The 10,457-nt window shown below is 40.4% G+C and overlaps 1 pseudogene; it reads left to right on the forward strand.

Moving 5' to 3' along the window:
• Window positions 1–6,437: 6,437 nt before the first annotated feature.
• Window positions 6,438–6,800, forward strand: LOC102835514 (annotated as a pseudogene).
• Window positions 6,801–10,457: the final 3,657 nt, after the last annotated feature.

Genomic DNA, 10,457 nt, shown 5'->3' on the forward strand with positions numbered 1-10,457 from the left:
AACAATAACAACAGAAGAAGAAACAAATCTGTGTTGGAAGCAGTATAGCCAGAATCAGCCTTAGAAACAGGGATGGTGAGACATTATCTCTCATACTTTGGACATATTATCAGATGGGACGAGTTCCTGGAGCAGGACATTTTGCTTGGTAAAGTGGATGTTCTGTGAACAATAGAAATATCCCCAACAAGATGGACTGGTGCAATGGCAGCACAATGGGCTCAAGCGTAACAAAAATTCTGAAGATGGCACAGGATTGGGCAGTGTTCTGTTTTGTTGTGCAGAGAATCACTGTGAGTTAGAACTGACTCAACAACACTTAACAACAACAGTATACGTAGACACTCATGGCAAATACCTTATATTTAAATATTAAAGAAAATATGAGAACACCCAACAAAACTGACTGTTTTCATACATTTTCTCTCCATAACTAAATGTCAGAGCATTTTGAAATAATATTTATCATGTTCTTAAATGAACAATTTGGAGCTAAGATGGCGCAGGGTCAGGCAGTGTTTCATTTGGTGTGCAGTGTCACTATGAGTCAGAACTTTGTCCTTAGGTAAACCAGTCCCTGGAAAGGGAGGTCATGCTTGGTAAAGTAAAGGGTCAGCAAAAACAGAGGAAGACCTTCCCCGCTCCTCTATGAGTTGAATTGACACAGTGGCTGCAGAATGGGCTGAAGCATACCAAGGATGGAGCAGTCCCTGACAGTCTTTTGTTCTGTTTTGCACAGAGTCCCTACAAGTTTGAACCAGCTCAATGGCACCTAACAAGAAGAAGAAATGTGATTTGGTGAAAATTTCTGAAATATGGAAAAAATGTTCAAGCATGAAGAAATACATTATAATATAATTATAGCATAACTATAAAACATTTCTAAATATTCAGTAAAATAATTATGAGTATCAAGTTAAGTCTATGATTAATTTTAATAGTATGGAGTAATTTTATAATAAAATATTTAGTCAAAAGAGCGGAATATGAAATCATACTGAAGTCATGCATTAATGCAAAGAAAAAACACATATACCCTTTATGTACATAGTTTTAAATTTCTTTTAAAATATACACAAAATTCTGCTGAAGTATTTATTAGAAATAATACCTTTTTAAAATATTGTGACCAGTGGATATATACGTAAATGTTTTTATTTCTCTGTGTGCAGTTTTTCAGATTTTTTATAATGGCAAGAAAAATGTAACCAAATGTATACATTTGAGTGCTGGTACCGGGTTATATGAATCCTTGCCCCCACCCCCTTTATTGGTGTTGTTGTTGTTCAGTGCCATCGAGGCAGTTCCAACCCATAGTGACCCTGCATAGTGTTTCCAAAGAGCAGCTGGTGAGCTTGAACCGGCTACCTTGTGGTTGAAACTGACTTTGCAGTCCAGCACATTAGCCCACAGCACCACACCAGGACTCCCATCCCCTCTATGTTGTTGTTGTGGTTATATGCCGTGGAGTCGGTTCTGACTCATAGAGACCCTGTACAGGGTTTCCATGGTTGTAAATATTTATGGAAGCAGAATGCCTCATCTTTCTCCCTCAGAACAGCTGGTAGTTTCCAACTGCTGACCTTGTGGTTCACATCCCGATTCTTAACCACAACACTATAGTCTCCTCTCTAGTTTCCCCTAAAGAACCTTTGTGGCCTAGTGTATTACATGTTGGGCTGCTAAATTCAAGGTCAGGAATTTGAATCCATCAACTGCTCAGTGGTAGGAAGATGAGGCTTTCTGCTCCTGTAAAGATTTATAGTCTTGGAAACCCTATACAGAGACACTATGAGTTGGAACCGACTCGAATGTACACCAGAGAGAGAAAGAGAGAGAGAGAGCGAGAGAGAGACCTGTGGACCTCAGGGTTAGCAGTTCGAAACTACCAGCTGTTCCGAGGGAGAAAGATGAGGCCTTCTGCTCCCATAAAGATTTACAGCCTCAGAAACCCTGTATAGGGTCACTATGAGTCAGAATCGACACCACGGCACATAACAACAACAACAACTATATCTATATATACATACATACATAGGCACAAATTAAAGAAATAGGTCATCAGTATGCCTATTGAATGAAACATAGGCTTTAGATATAGGAAGTTTCCAAAACTTCTAATATACACCAATTATTAGTTAAAGAAAGCTAACAACCTCCCTACCAATATCCTCAGCCATAAAAGGAACATTAACAGTTTGTTTCCTAGTTTGCTATGGGGATTAAGTAATCAAATGCTCTTGAACACTACATTTCTGTCAGAAGACTATTTCTTCAGTCTTTTGGGGGGCACAGAGGAGCAGAGCTGACTGTTACAAATCAGTCCAGTTTGCCTTTCAGTTATAGCTGCTGAGTAGAATTCTCTTTATAGCAGGGATCATTGCCTATTTTCCTGGGAGACAGGTAAAACAACATCAATGTCATCCTGTGCTTTTGGCAATATTCAGAGAGAACAATAGAGGTAGAGCTAGAAATTCTGCAGTACAGGAGGGAGTCCTTATATATCCTGAAAGGCAGGTTCCGGTCAAGTACAGAAAAATCAATAAAGTCAGTGGACAGCAAAGTGTTCTAATTCATCTAGGTAGGCAACAGAGGTACCTAGTGATAGTCCCAGCGAGGCTCCATTTTCCAGCATACTTGCAGTTTGATGGTGACTGAGTCCTGGACCATGGAATCTAAGCAGAAACCACATGCTCTTTATATGTGATGAGCTCAGTCTGTGACACCGTTCAGGATCCTTCATGTTCTTCCTTCTTTTGCTGACTCCATGCGTCTAATCATAAGCGTGTATTGAAAAGGGAAGACCCATGAGATAGAAGGACCCTGCCTCTCAGCATCATTGACACAAGAGATTTCTGCAAATATATAAAAATAAGTGGAGGCTCAGAGGAAAAGAGAAAGACCCCTGACGAGATGGATTGGCACAGTGGCAGCAGCAATGGGTTCAAGCGTGGCAATGATTGTGAAGTTGGCACAGGACCAGGCAGTGTTTCGTTCTGTTGTCCATAAGGTCATTATGAGTCGGTAGACTCCACCACGGCACCTAACAATAACAACATGAACAGAATATAAACTTTTAATGAATTTTGTCACTACATTTGCTACCCTAACTAATCGATACCAGGAAGCAGCATGTTGAGGACTTACAAATTGAGGACCCCCCCCCAAAAAAAACAGCTGTGTATAGAAATTTGGACCAAGATAACAAATAATGGAAGTATAACTACCAGCCGCTCCGCGGGAGAAAGACGAGGCTTTCTACTCCCGTAAAGATTTACACCCTCGGAAACCCTGTACAGGGTCGCTATGGGTCGGAACCGACTCAACGGCACTTAACAACAACAACATACTCACAAAGAGTCTCAGAAACAAGAGATCTTTAATCAGGCAATAGAGTGTAAGTGAAGACTTGGTTCCTAGCAAGCATGGATCAATGATTTGCTTATTTATTAAATAGCCTGGTATTGCTCATAACAGTCCTGGTGTGTTGCTACAAGATAATACCCTGAACCACAAAGTCAGTTTGAACCACATGATCAGCAGTTCAAACTCACCAAGTGCTCCTCGGAAACCCTGTACTGGGTCGTTATGAGTCGGGATCCACTCGAAGACTCTTAACAACAACAAATTGCTCTTAATATTACAGAGCACTGACAGCAAGTATTATGTAATTTCCCAGTAACATTTTAATATGTCTTAACGGCCCCATCATTAGAAATCAAGCAAAGTAATAATAATATATTCAACAAAAATAATTATTCCCACTGGTTTGATATTTTCTCTACACCTCGGTTGATCTGTTGTTCTCTCCACTCCTCCCTCAGGAAAGAGGAAATTGTCTTTGAGTACTTTCTTCCATTGTATTCCAAAGAGTGTTCATTACTGTCTTCATTTCCTAGGGCTATCATAACAAAATATCACAAAGTGCCAGCTTTAAAGAAAAGAACAGGAATTTATATTCTCACTGTTGTTCAGATCCAGACTGTTAGCAAGATCACACTCTCTGTCTACTCTAGGGGAAGAACTTTCCACATTTCCTCTAGCTTCTGATAATCTTGGCCATTTTTCTGTGTTCTGTAACTTCACATAGTGCCTTCTCCCTGTGACCCTGTCATCATGCCTGCCTCATTTAGAAGACACCACTCAGTAGGGACTAGGATTTAGATCTGCTCTACACCTATAGGACCTCATTAATTTAATCAATATTGTTGCTGTTAAGTTCCGTCGAGTTGGTTCTGATTCATAGCGACAGTGCATACATTTTCTGAGGAGCGGCTGGTGGTTTTGAACCACCAACACTGTGGTTAGCACTTCAGTGCTTATTCTACAGTGTCACACCATGACTCCAATAATGTGCATTAAAAACAAAAATCAAAGAAGGTCACTGCAATGGTTAGGATTCTGTGTCAATTCAACTAGAGATTTAGCAGTTGGAATGTGCTTAGTCCCATGATGATGATACCTGATACAGACATACTTAACTCTGGGGTGAGCATCTGTGAGTAGCCAATCAATTAAAGAGATACTTCCTTGCGGGTGTGGTCTGCTCCCAATATAATGGACATGTGGGAGGGACTCTCCCTGTCTCTACTGCAGGGGACCTGGAGCTCTGCAATTATAAGATAATAAATATATATACACACACATATATATGTTTCACTGGTTTTGCTTCTAGAAAACCTGGCCTAAGACAGTCACATTCCTAGGTATAGGAGTTCAGAGTTTCACATACTGTTATGTGAGAGACAATTTAACCCATACTGACAACCATAACCACATCCTAACGTGATGTATGTTCCCCCCATTTTAACACAATCACTTCAGCAAATGTGACCAATAACCTTCATACTGCTAAATCCAATGGAAACTTTTTAGCCCTCATGAAATGAAAACTTTCAGTAGCTCTCAATAGCATTGATCACATTTTTGTTTTTCTTTCTTTCTGTGTATAACCATCCATTGCTTTCCACTAAACTCCAAATAAAATGTAAGCATTTTGACACAGCCTGGCTGTCCCTGTAGATGTGGCCACTGCTTGCCCTGTGCTACACCATGGCAATATAATGTAATGAGTTCAAAGCACAGGTATCCCTTTCATTCAGAACTTGGCCCCAATGCTGATTAACTTTGACCTGTACAGGTTACTTCCTCTCTGCTTCCGATTCCTTGACTGTAAAATGGAGTGAACTATAGTCCCTATCGTCCAGATTGGTTGTGAGAATCAGATAAATTCATGCACATAAAGAGATAGAGCCAGATCTGGAACATATTAGGAGCTCTGGGGAAGTAGTATGTTTCTCTCCTTTCACACTTGCTAGATTCCAGCCACACGGGATTTCTCACAGCTTCTTGAATGATCCACATTTTGTTTATCACTTGTCTACCTTGAGCTTTTCTGTATGCTCTTCCTCCTGTCTGGAATGCGCCTTTTCACAGCCCCCTTGGCTGGTTTTTTTCCACACTTTCCTTTGGAAACACTTCCTCTGACTAGTCTATCTAAACTAGATTCTTTTATTTATTTATTTTTTATATAGTAGCTCATTCTTTTCCTCATAACACATAATTTGAGATTGTTTTGAAATGCACACACTCTCATGGATTTAACTTTACTCTCTTTTTTGATCTATAGGTTTTTTTGCTTTTCTAGAAAGCCCCATCAGGTCAGTTGTGACTCATAGCAACTGTGAATAGGGTTTGCAAGGAGCAGCAGGTAGGTTTGAACTGTCGACCTTGAGGTTCAATCTGACCTTGTGGTACTGTCCTTGTCCTACAGTGCCACACCAGGACTTCTTATGATGTCTACTGTTACTGTTGCTGCTAAGAGCCTTGGAGTTGGTTCTGACCCATAGGGATCCTTACAGGGTTTCCAGTGAGCAGCTGGTGGGTTTAAACCACTGATCTTGTATTTTGTATTCCAATGTTCATCCCACAGCACCACACGAGGAGTCCTTAGTATCAGTTTTATCTTGTTCACCTAGGGCATAGTACAGAGTCAGACACACAATACTGTCAATAGATTTACTGACTGAATGAATATAAAGGTAAATATAAAGTGTTTCTCCTAGGTTTCCAGTTCATACATGAATGGGTTTATTATAAACAAAATGTATTTAAATATATCTGATGTGGGATAAGCACTGGGCTACAAGGTCTTTTTGAACCACAAGCTGGCAGTTCAAGCCCACCAGTCACTCCTCAGAAACCCTATAGAGGTTGTTATGAGTTAGAACTGGCTCAATGACAATTAACAACAAAGAACTGTGATCAGTGGAAGGTTAGAGACAAGCTATCTCAGAAATTCATTTGTTTTAGTCTTGTTAAGATGACTGCAAAAATTAAGAAAGGAGCTTGGCGCCGCATTGGGGAAGGTGCGCTCTTTGTTGGGGGTCTCCTCTCGGTTGTAGGGTGTAAAACCTGGTCTCTGCCGCGCGGGCAGTATGTCAGACAACGAGGACAATTTTGATGGTGACGACATTGATGATGTGGAGGAGGAGGAAGGACTGGATGACCTGGAGAATGCCGAGGAGGAGGGCCAGGAAAACGTCAAGATCCTTCCGTCAGGGGAGCGACCGCAGGCCAACCGGAAGCGGATCACCATGCCGTATATGACCAAGTATGAGCGAGCCCTCCAGATTGCTATGTGTGCTCCTGTGATGGTGGAGCTGGAGGGGAAGACAGACCCCCTGCTCATCGCCATGAAGGAGCTCAAGGCCCGAAAGATCCCCATCATCATTCGCGGCTACCTGCCAGACGGTAGCTATATGGACTGGGGCGTGGACGAACTCATCGTCACCGACTGAGCCCCAGCCACCTTCCCGCCCCACCTTGGCCTCTACCCTCCTGCTCTTCTTCCATGTAAATAATAAACGGCTCCGCCTTCCAGCCAAAAAAAATTAAGAAAGGATAGTTTGTGCATGGTAAAAATGGTTTGGAGTTTAGTTAAGAAACTCAAGTGGACAGCAGTTTTATAGATGGATCAAGCATCTTAAGAAAGTCTGTGAAGACCCCAAGAGATTAAAGAAGGTCAACGTCCATGAATGAAGAAATTGTGGCTGAAGTTCAGAGAATGGTGGATGAAGAGTGTAGGTTATCACTGATGCAATGACAGTTGAAGCTAGGATCTCACATGGTTCAGCCTGCTGCATTTGAAGCAAACATCTTGGCCTCAGCAAGCTTTCACCTCAACAGCTTCAAAAGCATTATGCAAAGATCAATTAGCTCAAAAGGCTTATCTTTTTATCAGCAAGCTCAAAGAAAATGGAGATGATTTTACTGAATAAACCATAACTGGGAGTGAGTATTGGCTTTACTAATATGATGAGGTCCAATCAAAACAATGGCTTCCCTGAGCAATTGTTGGGCAAGTGAAATTCAAAGCAGAGAGGTCAGTTCAGGAAGTTATGAGACTGAGTTTTGAGATTCCTTTAGGGGGAGGGTTAATCTTGATACATTTTCTCAAAGGACACAGGATGATCACTGGAACTTACTAGGAAGAAATTTTAAGAAAATTGAAAAATGCATTGGTTAAAAAAGAGGCCAGGAAAGTTGTGAAGAATCTGTTTCTTTATGAAATTGCACCTGCACATTCTTTGAGAGTATCATGGATTGTCCTTTGAGAATGTTGTTGGGAAACCTAACCCCATCCACCCAACAGCACTGATCTGCCCTATGAGACTTCTTTTTCCTCCCTCAAATTCAAAGTCTACTTAAAATAAACAGGATTTCAGTCCCTCAAAGATGCCCAAACTACCATTTGGACATGATATAAACTGAACAGTACAGAATTCTTTAGGGAAGGATTAGAAAGATGGAAATCCCTCCTTCAGCAGTGTGTAGACTTAGATGGAGGAAATAATAGCTACATTTTGATAGTTTTTGTTTAATAAAGGTTTCTATGGCTCTGTGGCCATATCTTTTTCCTTACTCTCATGCATGAAGGAATGTAAGTACTTCTTTAAGTGAGTTATCATTTTGGATGGGCAAACAAAACAACCCCAAACTAAACCTATTGTCATAGAATCAATTCCAATTTATGGTGACCCTATAGGACAGGAAGGAACTGCCCCTGAGGGTTTCGAAGACGATGATCTTTATGGAGGCAGACTGCCATCTCTTTCTTCCTCAGGGTAGCTGATGGTACGTTTGAACAGCAGACCTTTCAGTTATCAGCCAACTTAACCATTTTTCCATCAAGATGCCTTAGTGGGTGGACAGATGGGCCTAAAAGATGAAGAGTAACAGATAGGTAGTGTTATACATAGATAAAGATAGTAATAAAGTGGTGGTGGTGGCTGTGTGCCGTGAAGTTGGTTGCGACTCATAGCGACCCTGTACAGGATTTCCAAGGCTATGAATCTTTATGAGAGCAGAAAGCCTCATCTTTCTCCTGCAGAACAGCTAGTAGTTTCAAACTGCTGACCTTGCCGTTCACAGCCCAATTTGTAACCACTGTGCTACCAGAGCTCCTTAGCAATAAAGTAGTGTTTCATATAAAGACATTATGATGGTGGTTGGTAGTTATGTGCCGGCATTATAGAGTGTAAAATTTTAATACTATTATATGACTATTTAATTTGAATTATGGTGCTGGTGAAGTATATTGACTATACTACCAGAAAATGAACAAATCTGTTTTGGAAGAACTACACCCAGAATGCTCCTTAGAAGTGAGATGGCAAGACTTTGTCTCATGTACTTTAACCCTGTCAACAGGAGGGAGGTCAACTCAGTCCCTAAGGGAGGACAACGCATGTGGTAAAGTAGAGGGTCAATGGAAAAAAGGAATATCCTCAGTGAGATGGATTGACACTGGGCTGCAACAGAGGTCTCAAACATAGCAACAATGGTGAAATTGTATAGGACTGGGGATCATTTCATTCTGCCTTACATAGGGTCACTATGAATTGGACATGACTCAAGGGCACCTAACAGCAACATATGCCTGTTTTCTACTTAATGGTCACATAATAATGATGACATTTTTATGTACTATGCAATTCATATGTATAAGATACAACTGATAAGTTTTCACAGTAACTTTATTCGATTTAGAAAGGAAATGTTAGTGATCTGTTCCTGTACAGCCTAGACAACTCAATGCAATTGTTCCATTCTGTCATATGGAGTCATCTAGCTACAACAAAAACATGTGTCAAGTGATATAAAATCACTGAAGACACATTTTGAAAGGTGTGGAGGACAAGGCATTGAGTAAAGTAGATGTTCAAGAAATACTGATTAATTAACTCATCAATTAGCAGTTCTTTTGATGTTGTTGGGTAGCTATAACTGCCTATTAGATTCTAAGTGACTGGCATCTAATTTCATACTCTGATAGGAGCAACACTGCCAAGTGAAATTGGCTGGAATCTTTGGCTAAACTCAGCTTCCTTTAATATTTTTGGCTTTCCCCCAAAATATTTATAGTTTTCTTCTCACCTTCAGTGATTTCATATTTAATCATAGCTCAGAGCAGTTAAAGCATCAGCCTTGATACATATACAGTACTGCTGTCAATAGATTGAACAAAATGTTCTAATTTCAAAGGTGTGACAAGGAATTGACAAGCAGACATTATGTGCTGTCTCCTATTTTCATTCGATAGAGTCCTGGTGTGGCACTGTGGGTTAATGTACTGGCCTACAAAGTTGGTTTGAACCACAAGGTTGGTGGTTCAAGCTCACCAGCTGCTCTTTGAAAACCCTATACCGGGTCACTATGGATTCAATGACACTTAACAGCAACTTTCATTCAAAATATTTTTTACTGAGACTGTATTATATTAACTATGGTTAGAGGTGACTTTAGACATATAGAGAGGACCAAGAAATATGTTTCTATATGACAATAACCTTGTTCTTTTTGTTAATGGCTTGAGCTCTGCAGTTGCCTCCAGACTTCCTTAGAGTTTGGGAGCTTACAATGCTGAGAGAAAGAAGCATTCAGAATGTTCCTGGTATCAAACATAAAAAAATTTGTATTTTTACTATTATCATTATTGATTAAAGTAATGTTAGGAAATCCTCTTCTGTAGGGTCTACATCCATCTTGAGTAGAATGAGAAAGAGCTGTAGGATGAAAATTCACCTTTACATGACAAATACCTCAAAATGAGGGATTACATTTCAACTATGTAAAATGTCAACAGGCTTCATTCTACCACAGGCACATTTACAACCTCAAGTAGGAAATTGGACAGAGATGAAGGTTGCCTGTTAGGTGCCTCCTTCTCCAGTTTCCTTATGCAATCTTCCCCAATCCAGTTTCTTCACTTCAACACATTCTCTGAGACTGCTCTCTCCCTACCCTAAAACCTTAACAGGATGCCCGACAGTCCCTAAAAACTCAATCACCATGATTTAAAGAGAATTCTACCAACCTGTTACCTGACAGTAGTTCAACTGCCTCAGGTATTAGGACCAAACCTAATGGGAACAAGTGAGCATTCGTTGTGCCAA

Source organism: Chrysochloris asiatica, unplaced genomic scaffold (assembly GCF_000296735.1).
Source record: "Chrysochloris asiatica unplaced genomic scaffold, ChrAsi1.0 scaffold00021, whole genome shotgun sequence".
NCBI lineage: Eukaryota > Metazoa > Chordata > Mammalia > Afrosoricida > Chrysochloridae > Chrysochloris > Chrysochloris asiatica.